Genomic DNA, 14,261 nt, shown 5'->3' with positions numbered 1-14,261 from the left:
AAAATAAGAGAAGCTCAATTTCTCTGAAAAAGTATTTTCCTACAGAAGATTTTTTTTTGAAATGTATTAAACCAATTCATTTGTTTATAATGTAAGAATACATCTATATTCAGACTCTTTCAAGAAGACAGTGCATCACTGTTAAAATATCCACAGTCATCTTTGCTAAATATTTTGCTCAGTAATCCAACTTCTAGAGTTATTACTTGTCCTATCGTGTTACCCAATGTTACAATAAAGATCTACTTCTCATTTTCCTTGAATCAACTGAGTTACAGATGAGACAATTCCACTCACAGATTGCAGTGTAGCAAAGTGAGACAAAGAGGGGAACCAAGTATAAGGAGGTATGAGAAAAGCAAAACTGAATCACTTGACTCTGTCCAGTACCATTTCTATGTATTCATTTCCGTTTTAATCCATTTTTGCAAATGGCATTTTTTTTCAATTCGTTTGATTTCCTATACATGCAAGAAATTTATCTCTTCTGTGTGAGCTATCAAGATCTGAAGTCCAACCATATAAGAGAACCATACAGGAGTCAACAAACTTCATCTTTTATACTGACCTCATGTTGCCCAGTAGGGTCTCTGATCTGAGATTTGGGCAGGAAAGCAGGAGAGAAGGCATTATGTAATTTCTTTTACATGTGACTAGAAACGGAAGAAAATGTCTAAACGTTTTTCGTTAAGACTAAGGATGAAAGAAAAGCATGACAAAAATATTGGGAGCTGTTTCCCAGGACTGTTCTAGTTAAAAACAGTCTCACATACATGCAAACCAGTGCATACCCAAGAACTCTCTTGGCTCAGGGCTATGCTTCCAGATACTGCAGAGCCATTTCCTTGGCAAACTGTCACAAAAGATTCTTTTCTTGCTTTTCTTGCTTTTTTTTTTTTTTCCATGATAGCCCAAATTGAATACTTGCTTTGCCTTGTATCTGTCATGTTAGCTTTTTAGATAATACATGTTATATTCTATACTCCAGTGGCCTGCTGTCCTTCTGTAAGAGTCTGCAAGGTTTATCAAGTGCCTCTAATGGTGGTGGCCTGAGGGAAAACAGTATAAAGTTTGCCTTTTACATTTTTCTCCACTTTAAAAATCTGGAAGATATTAATAGTACAAAGAACAGTTCCCCACTGCTTTGATCTCTACAACACTGCTGCTCTTTCAGCCTTCATATCACTATTGCTGCCATGTTACATTACTATTTTCATTATTGTTATTTCCAGCCCATAGTCCTTACTCTTTTCCCATCTTATTGCCTCCTTTAACCCCAACCAGTCTTCCCTTGAGGAAACAGAAGGGGGAGAGGGCTGGATGTGCTGTAGCAGGATCCCTTGAGAGTTCTGAGTGATTGAGAGGCTGTATCAAACCTCCTGGGAATTGTGGGCAGATTTATTTTCAGAGACAGTTGTTGATCAAAAAAGGCCATAAGCTGCTATCCCTTTCTGGAATAGCCTCAAAGGAAAGGTGCCTCAGAGTCATATTCCCTGCTTTCTTCTCCTTTGCTTCAGGGCAGAGTAATTTGCTGTAAACCAAAGGCAGCAACAAATTACACAACCAGCGATGCCAGGTCAGTTTGTCTGCCCATCATGTAAGATGGAAGAGAAAGCACAGCAATAACTCCTGTGGCTTCTCAGGGTATGCAGGAGTACAACACTATAAAACTTACTGATCTTGCATACCCATGTTCTGTGTGGTTGACATTTGAGGTGAAGGAGGGAGGAATCTTAATTTTATTTGTCCCTGACTCAGCAAGTCAAAGTCATTATCCAGTTCGAAATGTCCTGTTCTAGTGACAGCTTACTAGAAGCTCTGCTGTTTCCTGCATTCTTGCATAAAAGAGCATCCAGCAGGAAGACATAGACCTGCTTTGAATTACTTCTGTTGCTGTATGATTAACACCAATTCAAGTATCATAAAGCGTTATGAATGGTGTTTCTATTCACAAGTGTTTACAGTTAACCTGCGAGATGTGAGGCCCCAGTTCTTTGTAGTGTGTATGTGTCTTTGCGCATGGATTTGCACCATTTGCAAACAATATGAGATCCTGGCACTAGACACATTACACAAAGTCAATTTTGAAGAAATGTATGTTTCTCTTGTTAATTAAATAAATCCATAAATAAATAAAACGAAGCAGTAGAAGAGGCAAGTTTTTCCAGTGTTCCTAAATTAGATGTTATCTGTGGAAAAGAGGAGATAAATATAATACAAAGTAGAATATGTTTTCTCCTTTAAAAATACGTTTTATATGCAATGACCAACTCAAAACATTTGTCCTATTTCTTTATGGAATGCTGTGCATCATTTCAGAGAAAATGAACAATGTTACCTAGAGAACAGAGTGCTCGGCTGGATGCAGCAGCCCTTGGGTCTGCCCAGGGTTTTGGACTTGCTCAGGTTATTGTCTGTAATGGTGTTGATTGCACCAGTAGAGGAAAGCTTCCAGAGATCTGTCTTAAATTGCATCGTAGTTAGGTGAAATTATTATTGTTTTGCAAGGAAATATATTTTTCACTGTCTATAGTGCAAGTAGTTGCACACACACTCTGAAAGGGGAAAACAAAATTTTTTGCCAGTGGCTGACTGCTGAGAAACCTTATCTAAGGAAAATGAAGCTGTGTCGGAGAGGTGAAGGACTCTCCCAAGCTATTAATTAATTTTGAATAATTCATTAGGTAACACTCAAACTCTGATAGTCCCAGGTAAATCCCAGAGAGGAGTTTTGTGGTCCCTCAGCCATGCTCCTTATCCAAGGCATTATGGTTTACATATTAAGAGGATGTGCGAGTGTTTTTAAAGAGATATTTATTCTGGAGCTTGTAGTTAGTGCACAATGTCTAATTTTGTGATGAGAGTGAATGTGTATATTAATACACTGCATTCTGTGTAGAGTGGCAGTGGAACCTGATGCATGACTTCTGTTGATAAGTTAGCACATCTTTTCCCATTTGAAGGAGTACTATAGTTTTTGCTTGGCACCCAGAACTGTGGAGTTAAATGCAATATTAGAGACATATCTGTTATCAGTCCAGCTGCTAATACCGCTCTAAACAGGTGAGCAATGCAGACTCATTCGTACCTGAAGTAAACTGTTGTAAATCCACAGAATTTGATCACTTTATTTGCATTGTGAGCCAAGTGTTAGCAAAAATCTTACTGTGTTGCAATGAGGGGAGATCAGTCATTCAAAACGCAAAAGAAATGCGAATACAAAAATATGTTTAGCAACATAAGGTACTTTCTGAACTCAATGAGGTTAATTTATTAACCATATTGCCCAAAAGTACTTACACTTTCTCCTCCTTGTATTAGTATGGAAAAACTAAGTAACTTGAAGTCACTATTTTTCCTAACTTCTTATTTGAAAGTAAAATAGTCATTGAATAGAATTTAACAAATAGATCTTTTTTAAACTACATTAATAAACTTCCTTATTTCTCAGTTATCTAAGTTCATAGCCTTTACTTAATGATGATGCACTTGATTAAGTAAAATGAAAGAAAAATGAAAGTTCTTTCAGACATGAAAATGAATAATGAGTTTAGACTTAATCCAAAAGCAATTTAACTTTAAACATTCATATGAAATTAAATGAGCCATTGAATTTGCTATATAAGCAAGCATTAATCTTATCAATCTATGAAGACTGGAATGGTATACAGTGACTCATTAATTTCAAAGCTTCATCATACAAGGCCTGTTTAATGCCTGCAGTCTATTAAAAAGTCTGATCCTACAATATAACTGCTTTTTCATAAAAGTTTAAACCACAATTCATTTTTTTATTGCTTTGATCATTTGATAATCTGCTATGACAAGATTATGATTTCAGAAATCCCAGTTGTATGTTTCCAACATGTGAAACATGTTTGCTCCAAGTTTGAACTTTACCAGAAAGTACTTGTCACAAAATCTAAGAGTTTATGGTGCACATTTGCTGTAATAAAATATAAGAAACAAACAACAACAAAAAAAAAACAGTATTTCTCTTATCAGACATTATCTAGGCAAGCAATTTTACCTGTATTCTGAACTATAGCTTGTCCAGTATGTTAGGGAGAGTTGTGGCACAAAAGAACCTCTCCTTAGTCAAAACATTTATTAAAGAAAAACACAAATACTCTTAATTAGAGATGTTCTTGATGTTTTATTTTTACGTGTTATATATATGTTGACTGTAACCTTCTGTGCAAGCAAAGATTCAGAGCAGACATTTTATTTTCTATTTCTTCAGAACAGTACAAGTCATGCTGATTTAAAAAAAATAGTTAATGAAAACTGCCCTTTTCACTTTATGAGATGATCCCATAGCAAAATTTACTGACACTACATGTTAACTGCTGTCATGGAAGGTCATGGTTTAAAATTTCTATTTCTAATCAGTAGTTGATTTTACTAAAACCAATCAGAGGAAAAGGTTGATATTTAAATATGTTTATGTTACTAAACAGGTGTTCCTTTTTGACATACTATACCTAATTCCACCTAATTTTCACAAGTCTAAGGTCAATGAGAAATTGCTCTTCTCAAAATAAGGCAGAAACAGTTGTGCTATGGCTATTAAATGTAAAAAAAAATAAGCAGCTTGATTAATATATTTTTTGTGCTATGTTCTTTGAGCATAAACTTTAGAAATATTCGCCAAATTCAAGCACTTTTTAAATGTGTGGGAGTGTCCTTCAATTGCCCATTTTACCTTCCCTGACTTTTATATCTTCTTGCAGAAGGCTGTGAAAAATGGATCTAGAAGTACTGTGTCCTTGTTCAAATAAGTGATAGTTACTAACTTTTAAGAGTCTCAACATTTTGATACTGTGCACTAATTAGGAATGCAAAGGCATGAGCAGTTTATTCAAGTAAACTCATGAAGCTCATTGCAGCATTTCCCGATTTACGCTGGAGAAGTCTGACCTGCTAAGTGGGAATACATTCCTTTCCAAATATATTTGCTAACACTAAGAACAAAGATGTCGTATCTTAAGGGACAGAAGTAAAAAAGGAAAGGCTGCTAGCACATTTTTTTGTATTACCGTACTATGGTTTTAAGAAGTAATGCTATACTCAAGTGATTATTCAAGCAGTAGTTGAACTCAAGTACTTGCATATGTAATAACAAAACCACCGATTTTCTTACTATTCATGTCAGGATGATGCTAAAAGACTTCAGTCATCTTTGCTTCTTTATAGACCAAGTTTAGGTGAATGGAAACTTTTCTCTCAGCCATAGAAAAAGAAGGTAATGGGTTTGTTCCTTTGAAAGTGAAGTGCAGAGGAGTGGGAGGCATAAGGAACCCTAACGAGGGGAAGTAGCTTGGAAGCCTTTGGGTTGTTTTAGCCTTCATCACCAGGGATAGTCCCAGTCAGCTGTGCTGTCTCTTGTAATCTTAGCCAGGATTATGCTGGAAGCAATCTGAGTTGAAACCAACTGTTTGGCAGTAAATCTAAAAGGGACTTTTGCCTCCGATTTCCAAGAGGATGTATATCAGGAACTAACTAATCTGAAAGTTTCTGCTGAGATTTTTTGATTGTTTATTGAATTTGAAATTTTGGTTTTGAAATTTTATTTGAAGGTACAGTTTTATCATACCTAAATGCTTTTAAAGAGTTTTAATGTTGTTGATTCTATTAATCATGTGTTGGTAAAGCCCTTTCTGACTTCCCCTGTTTTAGTATTTTCTAATAAAATATTTTAATTTTTTCTTATAAATGTAAGGAATGCAAAAGGGGCTCTCATTTAAAAGTATTTCTACTCTGTATTCTATGTTAACGTACAGTTACAGCCAAATGAAACATTTTGATTTTTGTTGAACTAAAATCTGTCACTAGCTGACTTAAGACACTATTTTGGTTTGTTATGGTTGGAATCTTTTTTCATGGCAAATTTTGAAGTAATAGGATTTACTTTCTGATGAACAAGTTCTGAAATGACAAAATCTTTAGAAATATGAAAATGCCATTCTTGTTACAGCTCTTGTGCTTTCTGAGTTGTTCCCTGTTCACTTGCCATATGATAAAAGTAGGATGATGAGAACATTTGCCACACGTAAATGTTGAACTTAAGTAGAACAGATTTTCTTCATGGAGTTTAATTTTTAATTACTTTAATTAATACTGTACCCTGATATTGACTTGTTCCATAAATCCACAGCACGTAAATCTAGGCATCAACATCCTCCTTATTAGTGAGAACTGTCACAATTTGTTCAAATTAACTAAAAGCCTGACAATGTAGCAAAATTAAAGAGAGAAAAAATAAAAGCTTCGTGAACTGCCTTCACAGTGTTTATCTTCAGAAAAAAACTCTGATGTAAAAACATTGGCAGGATGTATGCTTGGGTTTTGTTTTAGGCATTTGAGTACAGGTCACTAGGAATTGATTTTATTCTCATTGAGCTGAGTCTTTTACATACAAAAGAACTATAAACATATTTAAAAAATTACAGTTTTATCATCTTATAATCATTCAGCTCCCTGAAAATGGAGTGTAGTTCAAACAGTACATCTCTCAGGATTGTAACCTTGGGGCTTTACTATTCATTTACTTGTTCTTTGTCAGCTTTTTCTGCTTCAGGGGTGGGTAAACTATTACTTACTTGGTTTGTATCCTCTTTTTCTGAAAAAAGATTGAAAGCAAAGCTAAAAACCCAAGGTCTGTTCTCCCCAAAATTGGGAGCCTCACTGTGGAGTGACTCTTGGTGGTGCCTCATCTGCATCTCACAGAATGAAGGAAAGATTGTTTTGGGGAAGACTGTAGGAGGACTTTTGCTCCAGTCTCTGAATTCAGGACTGTTTCAAAACATCCTGAGGAACTTCCCACAGTCTTATGTGACTCCTGTTATAGCACTAAATTATCCTTGTTATGATGTTTTTTGTCCTATCTGGTCAGAATAGTTTAAGAACATTTCAGCTATGTCATATTGTTTCCAGAACTATGTCAGTAAGGAGTGCTTCAAAATATGAGTTACAAAAAGTGAAATGGCCTTTCCTGCTACCACCTGTGGGATTCTGAATAGTAATACTTGCCAAGAAAAAAGTACCTTCACATCACATCACCAAAGCAAATTGCAGGACCTAGTCTGTCATTTTCAGATTCCAAGATATCAGTCACAGCCCATCTGCATTTCTTCACTGTGGATGATGTTTAAGGGGGTGATTCTTTTCCCTCATAACTTGAACTACTACATAAACTACAGAAGCAGGATAAGTTGCTAATAGAACTTGATCCTCAACAGATGCCACAGCAAGAAAACATTTTAAAATTTGTTTTTATAGTTCTATTAGGATTTATTTGTTAAAACAGTAATTTTCAAACACATTCCTAATACTTTCTGTAAATGTATTTGCATAGCATATAAATTTGACAGGTGGATTTTGGGAGTTCACTCTGATGTACAAACAAATATGTGACAGAAAAAAAGAGCCTTTTAGGAAAGCACTAAAATGAGAGATTTTTCTAAATAATTGATTTCTGCACCAATAATTGAACTCACCTAATAATTATTTTGAATACAGGAGGTAAGGCTCAGTTACCGTCTATACTAGTTGATAATAAAAAGCTTAATGGAAGATGGTCTTACTAATAGGAAAGTGAGAATTATAAGCGCTAAAACCCAGCATGGGATGTGATTATCATGAGACAATAATATCCTTGAGTATTTTGCTATGCAGCAGCTGAGTGCTTCCCATAAATATGTGTACTTCATAATAACCACACCCCTACAAGTTGCATGTTTGATGCAGAGTTATTTATTTTTCTTAGGTTTGCATAGAGATACATCATCTTAGTAAATTGCTTTGGGCTGGAGTATTGTAGCCATGAGATAATAGAGTTCTATCTAAGAGATGCTAATTGCTCTGTTTCTGATGGGTGATATTTAGATCAACACATTCATTTTCGAGGAAGTAAAATGGTGGTGAGCATCACAGTGGGATAAAATGAATCAATCCCTTTTGAAGAATGAGCAATAAATCAGAGTTAGAACTGTGCTAGTGCTGATGCTGTCTCTCATTTCTTATTTCATTAGTTACATTGCCAATACGAATAAGTTAATTCTCTTTGAAAAACTACAAATAAAGTGGCATTTTTTTCTTATCTTAGTTCACATACTATAGCACAACTAGCAGATAAAAAAGCCTGTCATGACTTTTCAGGAGGCATAGAGCAATAAGAAAACCTTTTAAGAGGAATATAGTATGGACATTACCCTCGTGTACATCACCTGCCATCCTTTGTCTCTTTTATTTATTATGTTTTATCCCATCTGACCTATCTCTTTCAATGTTATACCATTCTCCATATTCACAAAACACTCCAGGCTTTCCCTTCATATGCATTAGCTGAAGGAAGTGCTGGTGAGGAACAGACTGTACATTTTATTCTTTACATGGTAAGGGCTAGATGGAAATATTTAGCTTTGCAAAGAGAATTTATCCCAGATTTTCTTCTGAGAAAGGAGATTCTTCAATCTGAGTACAGACTGTTCAGACTTTTAACCTGGTCATCCTTTTAGTACTAAAAGAAGGGACGTGTATATTATTTTTAGCAAAAGTAGCCCAAGGCAGGGTGGAGACACAGCTTACTTTAATAGCATACAAGTGATGTGTAGCTTGTGAAGAGACATTTCATGACTTTTGCTTGAGGTGTTTTTGGGTTTTTTTGTATAAAGTACTAGTAGCAGTCCAGAAATTTGTCTTCTTTGCCTCTTAAGCTAGAGCCAATGCTTACGGCAGAGCTAAATCATAGGTCTAGTCCTAGGCATATAGGACAAGGTTGCTGAATGACATCTGCAACCACAATTATTTGGGACAACACTATTTTCCAGATTACTGCATACAGGACTAAAATATGCTGCTTTGAGAATATTCCCTGTATTCTGTGATACTATTTTCTCCTCCACTGGGAATCTGACCTGCCAGATACTTAAAATCTGCAATTAGGGTACAAAATTCCAACAGTATTATGTCACAATAGGTACAATTACAGCTGAGTGCAAGTACCTGCTGTCACATTTGTTGCTTTGTTCATGTTAATTGGTTAACCTATTCATATCTGGCCAACTTCTTTCCTTGATCAAAAGGTACATTGAAAAACTTAGAAGCATATCTTAAAACTGGACTTCATTATTACAGCATCAGTAACAGCCATTCTTAGAGAAAAAAGACAAAATATCATAAAAGAAAACAAAGCATAAATTCTTACTGGGATTTCTTCTGGAATAACGGAGTGTATTGTCAAATACATCAATTATGTATATAATGATATACAATATGCTAACAATCTATGTGGAAAATGATATACGGTGGACCACCTCCCGCTTTCATTGTATATCCATAAAATTCATAACATTCTTAATGAAAGTGTAATTAGAAACAGGGCAGCTGATGGAGTTGCTTAGTCACTCTAGTAGAATCAGTGGTGTGCACAGATGTGTAATGCAGGGAATAGCATCTGGTCAATATCTCGCAAATGTGACTTCAGTCACTATCTCTCAACCTGAATTTTTAAAATTGTGCTTGTATTTTTACCATAATAAGAAATTTCTGTTATGTACATAAATATTCTGGGGAGGGAAACACATAAAAATTATCTCCAGGTCTTCACTGCTCTTTCTATTATTATATTCTATTAAATGTGTCATTTTCTAAACTTCACATTTCCAAGTTCTTTGCTAGTTTCAGCCATCATCTTATACCTATAGCAAAGACCAAGTGAATCATTCAGAATATTCCAACAGGTCCTCAAGAATAATGGTGCTGACCTCAAAAAAGTGCACTACTTTCTTGTTTGTATACAACTTACTCAAGCTCAAGTGCATATTCAGTTCCATGGCCTGTTTGTTTAAATTCTTGAGGGTAGCATGTAGGACTGTTATTTTCATTTTTATTTTAAAGGAGAAAACATGAACAGAAGAATAAACTATATGCAAAAATAATACATTATGCAACTTGATAAAATGTTCCAGTTGTCAATTTTATTACCACTGAAAAATTTATATCTTGGTAAAGGGTGGTAGACATAAGCAACTTAATGGGGGCTCTGGGAAGTCACATTTTCACTCTGGGATTGCTGCACTGATGGAATGTGTTCCTTTCCAGCTGGAATATAAATAAATAAATTATTATATAAAAATTATAAAGGGAAACAAAAAAAGTTCAGGTTTTTAGAACAACACACTTGTTCTGTCTTCATGTAGACAATCTATCAGCTTGGAAATTACACAGCTGTGAACAAAGGCAGCAATTTCTCAACAGTAACACTCCCCAGTTTTCTTCCAGAAATTTACCTCAAGCACACACTTAAAAATAAAGCAGTGGTACATTGATCATACTTTTTTTTGCATTCCTTTGACAAACGTTGTATCATATTTAATGGCAAAATACACATGTAAACATGTACAAAAGATTGTCAGCTGCTTTCTTTGTTTTAACGATTAGGTAGTTTGTACTTGTCAGGGCTTTCTGCCACTGTCCTCAATCATACCTTTCCCACTTTGCCAATTCTAACGTAGTGGTATGCCTGGGCTGGATAACAGGAGCCATGGGAGTGACTATATAAAACCAGGAAATCAAAGGCAGATGTTAAATACAAATTGTACCAATCAAGTGGAGGTTACAAAGGAGTAGGATTAATTCCTGTATTTCTATTTGAAGACACGCGTAAAATACAGGATGCAGTAGAAATACTGTCTTCATCAGGTCCCACTGTCATCAGCTGCCATGTTTAATCCTTTCCACTCTGCCTTAGTTTCAGCTGGGATGGGGTAATTTGCTTTGGAGCGTTTAGTATGATGCTGTTTTTGATTCTAGGAGAAAAGCAATGTTGACAGCACACCTATGTTCTGTTAAGTTTGTTTCTGCTAAGCAGTGTTGTACAGAGCCAGTGTCATTCTCAGAGTAGGGCCAAAAGTGCTGGGAGGGAACAGCTGACTTAAACATGCCAGAGACATTCCATGCCGTGTGAAGTCACTCAGAAGGAGTTTTGAAGGGTGTGGTGAACAATTACTTATGCATTTGTAATATATGTTCATATATATATGTATGTATATATATGTATGTAAAATCACCTCTTAAGACACAATCAAGTCTAATGATTCTTCGCAAAGAGACAGAAAGCTCTAAGCAGCCCACCAACAGCTTTAGTGTTGCAATTTCCCTGATGGCACCATCCTGGCAGATGGTCATAGTAGCACTTTCTGATTTGCTTACATCGTCTTCCTCCTGAATCTCTAATCAGCCAGTCAAACTACAAAAGATTCCATGTTTTATAGCTGAGAAGGCCAGAGAGTGTGAATATCATTCCGATGGGTCCCAAAATCTTCCTGCTAAGACTTGAGTAGCCTGGCAGAGGAGATTCAAGGAATCAGGTCTGCTCACATATACTCATACTGCTTTCCAGGTGGGCTTTCACAAGCCCTGCCGTACAACTGGCTACTTAGGCAACTTTCATTTCTAAGCACATTTCTTGAGTTGCTTGGGTTGACAGGAGGCTCTGCCTACTCAACGTGTAACTGTGTCCAACTTGGCATTTACAAATTTGCTGGTTTGTCTTCTCGTATTCTAATACTGTTTTTGCAGCAGGTAATTTAGAATCAGGATATTATTTCCCTATGAAATTTAGTGGTTTATTTCAGCAAATGAAATTCATAGCTGAACTGACTCAGCCAGCTTTTTACTCAGCGACTGAATTAGCGTAGCCTTTAAAGGACTGATTTAAAGAACAACAAAGTCAATAAAAAGATGGGCATTACATGTAAACAAGCCAAACAGCAAACTGTGCAAAGCAAAATATTGTTAAAGCATTATATGTTTGAGTGATTCCACCTGTTATGTTTACTATATTTCTGGGAATTCTAATTGAGCCTGAGAAAGCTGGATTAAACAGCAACAGCTTTTTGGCTGAAGTACATTAAAAATGTAGGAGTTTTGCTTAACCTGAAGAGTTAGCCTTAATGTTGAACAAAAGGGCTTGGTTTTAAAAGCATGAAAATAAAAGAAAAATAAATTATGACTGTCAGCTGCATTTACCAAGTATAATGCCACTTGGGCATGATGTAATAGAAGAAAGCCTAAGCTGTTCTACATGTGTGGGACTATAAAAACAAGATTATTGTTGTTTCGTAGCATTACATTGCACCCGGAACTTGAATTAGTGCTCCTTTAGTGGTAATAAAAAGAAATTGTAAATCCAATTGGTTTTGGTAATATGAATGTTGCCTATAAAGCACTTTTCTTCTATTAAAACACTTACTGAACAAATGAGAGGAATATGCTTTTCCAGAACGTCCACACCAGAAATCTAATTTTGAACCCTCTTACACTAGCTTTGCCAAAATGCAGTTTAGTAAAGCCAGTTCTGAATCTACCTCGATTCTTCTTAAATCTAGTTCCATTTACTTCAGTGGAAGCATCTCAGGTTTTCCTCCCTATACAAATCCAAAATTAAGTGAGATTGAGAATTTTAGATCTTTATTCAAAGCTGTCTGAAGTCAGTGAGATTCCATCCCTTGACATAAAACAGACCAAATAATTCTGAAATTGATTTTAATGCCAGTTACACCAAGCATATGCCTACTCAAGTTCATTGTTTTCAAATACATTACTGAAATTAAGCTAAGTATTAGTGTTAAACAGCCTGTGGTCTTCTTTACATCAGAAAACTTCACATCAAAATCTTAACTGTACAGGAAAAAGTAAAGATTTTCATCAGTTCCAGATGTGTCAGGCCACATGTGGAGGGAGGTGTAACATTAACCCGGCTTCAGAAGAAACTGGGTAATGCTAATGCTGTGCATTTTCCAGCTTCTGCAAACAGCACATATGCATGTAATCTTAATTCTTCGTGCAACTGCATATCTTACATTTCCTAACCTTTTGTAGTTTTTCTAGTAGAGAATCTGTAGATAATGAGGTAGGTAACTTTTCCTCCATGTGTGAATGTTCTTCCTTGCAATGTGATGAAGGTAAACATTAGGTTGACCTATCTAAGAGAAGGAATGAGATCCTCATAACCCCTTCTCCATCTGTGGGTATAACTTCACTTCAGCTTAGCAAGTTTTGTCACACAGGCATCTTGTGATTTGTCCTTAAACAACGAATTATACTCTGTTGAATGTCAATTAATGGTACTGGTATTTAAATAATATATATTCAAATTTTTAAAATTTCAAATGTGTCAAGTTGGTGATTCAAGATTTACCTGGCAGATAGTTTAAAGAAATTACTTTGCATGCAGTGATTCATTTAAATTATAAGTACCCATTACTCTATATTTCATTTTTAACAAGATCTTCATCCACTCAGAGAAATACCAGACAGCTCAGGTTGGAAAAATGATTCATCTGGCATATGCAAAGATGGACTCAGTGCAGTTGGGGATTCATAATCAGAACAGAAACATATTAAGGGTAGGTGTCATATTCCTTGATGTTTGCAAAAACTGTCAGAAGCCTGCATGCATTATGGGCTCTTTTTTTTGTTACATTACAATCTTGCAATTCCCTAAGTAATTTATGTGCATATACAGGACTGGTTTCTGAGCTCTTTACTCTGGTAAGCCTTGTGGATTTCTGCAGAAGCTTACCTAAATAAGGGCTTCCAGACTCAATCACTGAAAAAAAGAAGGAAAAATTGTATGAATTTAATATCTCTTACAGTAAATAATTACTAAAGGTATACAGTGTTAAAGATATTTTTTTAAATATATGCACCACTGGAATCTCAAAACGGTATCCGGTCAAGCAGTATTTGTATTAGCTTAACACTGTTGTTCATATGCACTACAGAGATAAGGGGTATAGCTTCCATTTCTTTGCTTTCACAATCCTTATGTCTAAGAAGAGCTACACTCAGAGGGCACTAAGACAAAAGGTATTTGTTTTAATCTTTGATAATATGATCCCTTATGTTGTAGATTTAAGGGAGTATAAAGCATTAACAGAATTCGAAAAGTATTCAGCCTCCAAATGTTGTTGCTGGGCTCCTAGTGGGGTTTTCAAAAGTTCAGAGAAGCCTGCCTCTCAACGATTTTGACAAAAAGCCAGTCTTCACCAGCTTCTTACGCCTTCTGAGAGCCACGTTCATCCCTGCAGTTTCCAGTTGATGGTAGGGTAGGTTCTGTACTTGTGCCACAGGAAGGGATAAAGGAACTGAGTGGATTGACTGCAAGAAGTGCCTGCTGGGAGTTTAGCAGCTCCTAATAACCTGCAGGATTAATCTTGTGTCAAAATTCAGGTAAAATAGCTAGCTCATTGTCT

Source organism: Cyrtonyx montezumae, unplaced genomic scaffold (genome assembly GCF_038088225.1).
Source record: "Cyrtonyx montezumae isolate F1298 unplaced genomic scaffold, pur_monq_1.0 scaffold_17, whole genome shotgun sequence".
Taxonomy (NCBI): Eukaryota; Metazoa; Chordata; class Aves; order Galliformes; family Odontophoridae; genus Cyrtonyx; species Cyrtonyx montezumae.
This window is presented reverse-complemented; position numbering follows the sequence as displayed.